The 9,555-nt window shown below is 38.1% G+C and overlaps 1 pseudogene; it reads left to right on the forward strand.

Annotated features, from left to right (window-relative positions):
- Positions 1–5,574: 5,574 nt before the first annotated feature.
- LOC137744115 (probable LRR receptor-like serine/threonine-protein kinase At3g47570) lies at positions 5,575–8,774 on the forward strand (annotated as a pseudogene).
- Positions 8,775–9,555: the final 781 nt, after the last annotated feature.

The following is a 9,555-nucleotide window of genomic DNA, read 5'->3' on the forward strand; positions in this document are numbered from 1 at the left end:
AGGTTTGGCATCTTCTCTTGTAGTATTTGTCCTCTGATACAGGAGTGGAATGCAAACCTTGCATTTGAATGGACCATCACTTCTTGGTGGCAGCGAAAGTTTGAGTGGAGGTTCCGACATATTACTTTCTCTGTCCTTGTCTTGGCAGGTAAGAACAAGGACAAAGGAAAGGACAGGGAGATTACATGATATGAGATACTCTTGTTCTCGTCCCTGATGATATGAGATACTCTTACTCTGGTGTGACTTGTTTGTAGAGGTATTCTCGAAGAGGAAGAAAACTGAGTAATTTGAAATACTTTGTGAAATATGCATTCTTGGAGATGAGGAAGAGTTATATATTTTTCAGTTCTGCCTTGCCATGGAGGACAGAGGTTGACATATATATGGATTTCCCAATAGCAGGTAGTAGTGATGTGCCTTTACTCTTGTCAGCAATTGTGGTGTAATTAGAATAGTAAGATTCACGCGTTTTCAACTTTATCAGAGATCTTTGACAAAGTTGCACGTGATATCCAAGAGCTGAGATTGCGTCTGAGAAATGTTGACAGACGTCATGCAGGGAAATCCAGCTTTTGAGATTCGAAAATCGGTGTCTCTTCGATTTTTGAATAAGTGGTCATGTTGCCCCTCCTTTTATAGAGATATCAATTTTGTTCAGAAACACTCAGAAATTGTTGCCTGCAGAAATTTTCCTTTCTTGCACTTCTGAGATTTTATCTGACTTCCTTCATCATTTCTGAAAATGGCTTGCCCATCTAACATTTGCTTAGATTTGAGTCTCAGGATTGATACAGACGAGCAGCGTCAGGATAACATATGGCGCCCGTCCTTCTTATCTTCTAATGGTCTTCTTACAGTTGGGGACTCTGTGATGAAAAATAACATAACTGCTACAGTGGTAGCCAGGAATCTTCTCACTCCAAAGGATAACAGAATCCTTTCAAACCGGTCTGATGAGGCGGCCGTTCAAGACTCATTGGCTCTCAGTGTTCAATGTGCGGGCTCTGTATCCAATATGGGTCAGCGCCTACTTGCTCGAACTCACCAAGTTGAATCATTAATGGCTGAGGTTGCAAATCTTAAACAAGAGATTAGAGGGCTCAAGCATGAGAATAGAGTGTTACATATGCTTGCAAATAATTACTCTATGAGCATGAAAAGAAAGCTCGACCAGCTACTGGAATCCGAAGGTCGGACTCAAAATGACAATCGGGGGTTTGAGTCTTTATTCCAAAGACATCCATTGTCTTAGCTGTCTGGAGTTCCACCAAGTATTGAGACTCCAAATAATCAACTTCTGGTGTCTTCCTTTTCTGGGGTACTTCCGAGTACTGAGGCTTCACATAAGCAACCTTTGTGAAGGTTCCCTTCTGTTTGTTTGTTTTAACTCATGTGTATGTAATTTCTCGGAGATATTAATATATAAGCTTTATTTCATTCAGTGTATTGTGTTAAATACAATAAAGTATATATTTCACTAAGATGTGGTACTTCTGGACCAAATATCAATTTCTCTTTACCCCTCGCGAAGCTAAATGATCATTCTTAGTGTATAAATCATTTGAGTATTCAACTCATAATCTTCAATCCATATGATTCTTTAATGTCATAAACATCATGGATAAGGTTCGTGTTGGCATATTGTTCGATTCTGCAGTTCGAGACAATATTTCTCTCAACACTTTATAATCTTTCTTGACTCTTCAGGAGTCCCAATTTAATATCATCAACTCTTGCAAGAGATTTTAGTATGTTGCAACAATACCATAATGGAAGTACTTACTAAGGCAATTTATATCATTCATTGGTATTGAGTACATGTTTTATGCTTTACCTTTCCGGGGCTTACTTTAAGCAATTTGAATCCTTAAGGGATTTCCTACATTTCATGACACATTTTCCTTTAGAATGTATACAGAGCAATTTGCTTCCATGTATATTTGAGGGATTTACTTATGAAGATATGATGTGGGCGACTCATAACCCTTCGTATATAATTCTCCATTCATATGAACTCGTTTCCAACCTTGTGTCTTATCATATGAGTGTATTTCATGGTATTACAAATGCCCATATGTAACCTTTTAGGTTCAACATCTTTTGGCTATTTGTATTGTATCCAAGTATATAGGTCTATTTTTCCACGTTCTTACAAAATTGTAATGGAATTGCCTTTCTCCATTTTTTGCCCATAATTTTGTTGATGGAAAAAGAACGGGACTCAATATCACACAGCTCATTGATGAATTTAGTAGCTACTTGTAAAAACCAAAATTACCATTGGTTATCATCAATCTGTGATCCCATATTCTCATGTGCATGCGCATGTATAAAAGCTTTTCATTTCCTTTGGATATCCATTGCCTCTTCAAGGGCATTACACTATCTTTTCCAGGATAGTTATAATTTAGAGAATGCGGATCATAACTTCCTTTTGAGCGTTATAGAGCTTGGATTTTAATCTCCACTTCGGGAGTTGAGTCATTGGAACCTATACGTCTATCATGCTTCATACATGAGACATCAATATTCCCATGTCCGCGGATTGACCTTTTCGGGACAAGTATCCTTGCGGCAACTGTCATGCATCTGGCATGTGATAATTATGCTTCGAGAATGCAATAGTTCAGTAGTGCCATATCCTTCTTTTTTCTAAGGACTGAACCTTTTGAGTTTGAGGGTCTGCCACGCTTCAGGCGTGCAACAGATAAATCATTTGCTGCCATATTATTTTGTCCAACAGGGACATTAATTCTTGTAGGCACATTTGCAGCAAGTATATGTGATTTCATCACTTTCGTTGCATCATTAAATGCATTTGGCATTTGATTTGCATATCGTTGCATCATTCAATTATTCTCACTTCGTTTGTATATTGATTGCTTCATGAATCAAAATAAGACAAATTCTCTTCGTTCTTCTAGAACGGTTTTTTTTTTTTTTTTTTTTTTTTTTTTTCTCATCATTCTTCTGGAATGATATTTGCTCAACGTTCTTCTGAAACGAAGTTATTTTCTCCCTCTAACGGCGGGAAAATTGTCTTATCAAAATGACAGTCCGCAAACCACGCGGTAAATATATCCCCAGTCAAGGGTTTTAAATATTGAATGATAGATGATGTTCAACATCAATGCCTAATCCGTAATGATGCTTCATTTCAGTATGTTGTGGCAGTGCAATAGGCACATACATAACACAACCAAAAACTCGTAAATGTATAATGTTTGGCTGGTTCCCAAACACGAGTTGTACTAAGAAGTATTGATGGTTGTCAACAGGTCTCAACCAAATCAATAATGCATCATGTAAAATGACATATCCCATGTAGAAAATTTGGCAATTTCATTTTCATCAGCAGAACGCAGGTAATCAATTTCATCCGCTTAATAAATGCTTCTGCTAAACCATTTTTGAGTATGGACATAAGGAACTTCTGGTCCTTATTTAATAGTCTGTAGACTAAGATTCTTATGGCTTTTATTGTAATTAAGTTGAGGCACTTTGGCTCTTCAAACTTAAGGTACTTATCAAGGAACTTCATGTCCTGATCTTGAGGATCAATGGACTTCATGCCCGATCTTTTTGTTTGATGGAACTTCAGGTCCAATCATTTTTATTTGATGAGGATCAAGAAACTGCAGGTTCTGATCTGATCAAGGAACTTCGGGTCCAGTATGTACTCATCATAACAAAAAAAGTACAATAAATAAATTAAAGCAATAGGCGGTAATTCCAGCCATAATGAATAAATTGCATTTAAGTAAATAAAGCTTGTGACAAAGGCTTTAATTCAGCACCATTCACATAAATCAAAACTTAAAGCAGTAGGCGGTAAAACCGTCCATGATAAATAAATTGCTTTAAAGTAAATAGAACTTGTGAAAGGGTTTTAAACCAACACCAATTCACATAAATAACAAGAAGTATCATACCTCCTTTTATTTATTATTTTTCTTTCTTTTGTCAGCACTTATTCAAACCTTATTATTGTTACTTTTCTTATTCCTGCAGCATGGTGCCATGCACCAACAGAAACCATTTATATTATGTTGACCAAATGGTGTCATGCACTATTCAAATCCTTTTATATATATATATATATTTTTTTTTCTTATGTTGCAGTCAACATCCCTTTTTTTTCTTCTTCACATGTGCCTTGCCATTCCATCAATCCCCCTTTTATATTATTTTTCTTCCTTCTCTGTCTCTGTCAGTCTCGAAACACAAGGCTAGCTGGGTAGTTATGGAGGTTGCCCAAATTCAATTCAATCCAAAAGGCTACTAGAGACTGGCGTTGTTCTTGCATGACCCAGGGAACATGGCATCGTTAAACAAGAACCTCCTTACAGACACATAGATGACAGTGGGGTTGATGGAAGCACAAGAGAGGGAGGCATGTGTGGATTCATTCTTGCCATCACCATCTCAAGCAACCAAGTATTCATGGGAGTTCTCAAGATCCGTCGAAAACAACGTGATCTGGGTTTCCAAGTCTGATGAGATTCTTCTGGATCTCTGGAAACCAGTTGTCAAGTACGAGTTTTCTCATCTCGTGACGACTTCAGGTCGTAAATTTCAATTTTCACCGGAATTCGGTGGGGCGCTTCTGGCGCAGAGACGAAAAATGGACATACCTTTTATTCTGTAAGATTTTAGATGACTGAGGTGAGAGGTGGATAATGCTTCACTGGATTTATGGCGTTATGCTTTCCACTGACATGAGAGCTTTTCGTGCTGATAACGTGTTGTAAAATCGACGATGTGTGTACAGTGGAATAAATAAAACAAGACACAAAATTTACGAGGTTCCTCTACAGTCAGTGTGACTGGAGTACGTCCTCGGGCAGCAGTAGTGCTTTCATTATAATTTGAATAATAAGAGTACAAAGATAACTCTATTTATTCTCTCCTCTCCTCTTCCTCTCTTTCTCTTCCCTCGTCTCTTTTTCTCTGTGCTTTGTCTCCATTGATAGTAGTCGGAGTGCTCTATTTATAAAGCAACTCCATATTATTACATTTTGAATAATTACACCGCACCTTTGACAAATGATCTCCGCATATCAATATTCTGCCAAGGTTTTCAATAATGTGGCAATGTTTTCAATGCTATGGCAAGGTCTTCAATACTGTGGGCATTCATTACCCACTAGTATTTTCAACATATATGACCATTAATTCTACCGCTTAAATGTCCTAAGAACACAACTTTTTAAGATCGAATAGCTGTCTTTCCACGTCAACACAATTGTATAGTTAAACTTAGTAGTGTTCGAAGACAAAGTCACTAACCTTTTTTTTTTTAAACAGTTTTTTGAAGAGAAATCTTGACAATACGAAGGTGAAATTAAACTTAAATAACCAATTTAGTCTTCAAAGTTCCTTGCTAGGCACGGGAGCAGCTGGCTATTTTTGACCCCACAGCTATAGTTTCCATTATTGTATTCCCACGTAATCAACTTTTTTCTATGTTAATGGATCTGTTCTTGTTATATATAAATTCGTGTAAATTAAACCTTGGTTTCTTATTTTCTCTGCATTTAGAAAGAAAAAAAAAAGAAGAAGAAGAAAAAAGAATGGAGCATTCATCACCTAGCAGTCATGGCAGACTGATTTTGTTTAATTTCCTTCATGCGTTCATTCTTTTATGGATGAGCACATGTCTGGAATCTGCAACACTAGGCACCACAACTCTTGGAAATGAGACGGATCGCCAGGCGCTTCTCGACTTCAAGAAAAGAATCACTGAAGATCCTCTCCATGTCATGAGCTCGTGGAATGATTCCATTGATTTCTGCAGTTGGGTTGGCGTTACATGCAACCGCGCCACCAAAAGGGTTTTGATTCTGAATCTCAAGTCTCAAAAATTGGTAGGCTCCTTACCGCCCTCTATAGGCAATCTTACTCATCTTACTGGAATCAACCTGATGGAGAACAACTTTAGTGGTGAAATTCCTGGAGAAATGGGTCGTCTACGAAGCTTGCAACATCTCAACCTGTCTTACAATTCATTTGGCGGGAAAATTCCAGCAAACATATCTTATTGTACTCAACTTAGAACGCTCCGTCTAGCTGTCAATCAGCTTATTGGTTCGATCCCGGACCAGCTCAGTTCTTTGTTGAATTTGAATTTTCTACTGCTTGATGGTAACAATCTCAGTGGAACAATCCCAGGTTGGATAGGAAACTTTTCATCTTTGAGAAGTCTCTTTCTTTCCCGGAATAATTTTCAAGGGAACATACCCATTGAACTGGGGCATCTAACAGTCTTGCAGAATTTCTCGCTCGGGGAGAATAATTTGTCTGGTATGGTCCCTTCTTCTATCTATAACATTTCTTCCCTGTACATTTTCAGTGTTGTTGGCAACCATATGCATGGAGAGTTACCACCAAATGTCGGCGTTACTCTTCCTAATCTCCAAGCATTTTACTGTGGTGCCAACAACTTCACAGGACCTATTCCTGCATCATTCTCAAATGCTTCTGGACTTCAGATCCTCGATTTTGCGATTAATGGTTTCTCTGGACCATTCCCCGCTGAAAATCTTGGAAGCTTGGGGATCTTGGTTAAAATAAACTTTGGTCGCAATCGACTGGGAAGTGGGGAGAATGGCGACTTGAACTCTTTCAGCTTCTTGACTAATTGTACTAAGTTGAAGGTGTTGGGGCTTGACAATAATCAGTTTGGAGGAGAACTGCCAGGATCTATAGCCAATCTTTCCACTCAACTGACTCTTCTTACTTTCGGAAACAATTTGATACATGGAAGCATCCCCAACGGTCTTGAACATCTTCTGAACTTGACTGGTCTAGGAGTAGAAGATAACTACTTGGGTGGTAGTGTCCCTGATGGCATTGGGAAGCTTCAGAAGTTACAGATACTTGCTTTGGATTACAACCAATTTTCGGGGCCAATCCCGCCCATGCTGGGCAACTTGACTTCAGCTATAAAAATCTACATGAGCAAGAACAGGTTCAACGGCAGGAAACCTCCAAGTCTTGGGAATTGTCAAAATCTCATATCACTTGACCTTTCTAGTAACAATCTAACGGGCACCATACCTAAAGAGATTCTTGGGATTTCGTCCCTTTCAATCTATTTGGACATGTCTAACAACTTTTTGACAGGTTCACTACCATCTGAAGTGGGTCATTTGGTAAATCTTGCGGAACTAGATGCATCAGGAAACAAGTTTATCAGGTGAAATCCCAATAACCCTTGGTAGTTGTGCTAGTTTGCTGGTACCGAATTTGGGTAGTAATGAATTTCAAGGAACAATTCCTCAATCTCTTGAGAATTTAAGAAGCTTGGACGAAATTGATCTTTCGGGAAATAACTTGTCGGGGCATATTCCTCAATTTCTAGGCAAGTTGACATTTCTCAAGCATCTCAATCTTTCTCACAACGATTTTGAGGGCGAATTGCCCAAAGAAGGGGTTTTTCTAAATGCAAGTGGTCTCTCAATTCTCGGAAATGATAAACTTTGTGGTGGCATCTCGCAATTGCATCTACCTGCATGCCTAAAAAAAAAAACTCAATCATCTAGAGGAATACTTGCCCCCAAAGTAATCATTCCTGTAGCTTGTGCACTTGCATTCATATGTGCTCTGTCCTGCTTCATTGTTGGTCGTTCAATGCTGAAAAAATCAAAAGCTGTATTTGTAACTTCACCTTCTTATAAGGATTGGAAATCAGTATCTTACTTTGAACTCGTTGAATCAACTAATGGGTTCTCGGTGGACAATCTGATTGGTTCAGGAAGTTTTGGTTCCGTATAAAAAGGACTACTTCCTAGTGATGGAACTATAGTTGCAGTTAAGGTATTAAACCTTCAACAACCAGGAGCTTTCAAGAGTTTCATACAGGAATGCAAAACTTTAAGTAGTATAAAGCACCGTAATCTTCTGAAAATTATAACTGCCTGTTCAAGCATTGACAATCATGGTAATGACTTCAAAAGTCTAGTTTTCGAGTACATGGTAAATGGAAGTCTAGACATGTGGCTGCATCCAAAAGATAATGAGGAATCTGAAAGTAAGAGGTTAAGCCTTATCCAAAGACTAAATATTGTGATTGATGTTGCTTCTGCATTGGACTATCTCCACCACCATTCCGAAGTTTCAATTGTTCATTGTGATATGAAGCCAAGCAACGTTCTTCTTGATGAAGATATGGTAGCTCATATTGGTGACTTCGGTTTAGCAAGGTTCTTGTTGGAAGCATCGGACAATCCCTCTCAAAGTCAAACCATGTCAGCTGGGTTAAAGGGTTCCATCGGCTACATTCCTCCAGGTATGTAGTTCTAATATTTTCCTTTTATTTTCCTAATATCTTAATAATTGGCAACTTTATTCTGCAAACTTCATAATTAAATCTGAATTTAAACATTTGAGTTTGACATCCAATGGCAGAGTATGGCATGGGAGGCCAAGTCTCGACACTGGGAGATGTGTATGGCTTTGGAGTATTGCTGCTAGAAATGTTCACAGGGAAAAGACCTACGGACGACATGTTTGGAGATCATCTAAGCATTCTCCAATTCACAGCAATGGCAATGCCTGACCATGTCATGGACGTAGTTGACCCTTCATTATTGGTCATTGAAAGAGAAGATGCAGATACTACCAATGAAGAAGCTTAGAGAAATCTTTTGGTTTCAGTGATACAGATTGGACTGTCTTGCACTGCAATATCCCCAGGAGAGCGGATGCATATGAATGTAGTTGTCAACAAATTGAATGGAATACGAAACTCATATCTGAACTTAGAATGAGAAGAAACGGGAGCTGGCAACATACAAAATGAAATGGAATACGAAACTCATATCTAAACTCAATCTATAGGTTCGTATTAAGCAAGAATTCATTTGAATAATAGATGTTATATGTATTATTGTGTGTGATAACTTGTAAGCTTGAAATAATATAGCAGAACAAGTGAAGGATTTTTCGTTATCCCCCGCATTTGTTTTGGTTTACTGAAGGGCAACTGATACACTATACTTCTCTGTTTAATATTTTGTTGAAATGGTTTTGTCTCAATATTTCGAGTTGTGGACAGAAGGAGACAGTTTTTTTTTTTTCTTTTTTTGTTTTTGTTTTTGTTTTTGTTTTTGTTTTTTTGTGTTCCATTGCTGAAATATCCCCTTTTGGTTTCTGTTTATATCTTAATAGCTTGCTATGATATATCGCATATGCTGGTTTCTCAATCGGGTTGTTAACAGCAACTAAATTAAACTGAATTCAAAATTTTAGAAATTAAATTGGCCATATGTTTGTGCCCTTCATTGTCTTGACTAGAAAGGAACGAAGTTAGCTGAAAAATGTAGAAGCCTTGAGTAGTGAATAATTCTTGGGATGAGTTGGGGACTAAGTCGCTCTTTTTAAGACATTTCACGGCTCTGTCCAAAGTGTGCAAGCAGTTCACAAACACCACGTCGTCCTCAGGATAAAACAGCCCAGAACCTTCTTCTGATAAGGTTCTTCCTTGCACAGTGGAAGAACCTTCGAACTCACACCCTTCTATATATTGCTTTAGAACTCAATTTGAAAAAA

This window comes from Pyrus communis, chromosome 9 (genome assembly GCF_963583255.1).
Source record: "Pyrus communis chromosome 9, drPyrComm1.1, whole genome shotgun sequence".
NCBI lineage: Eukaryota > Viridiplantae > Streptophyta > Magnoliopsida > Rosales > Rosaceae > Pyrus > Pyrus communis.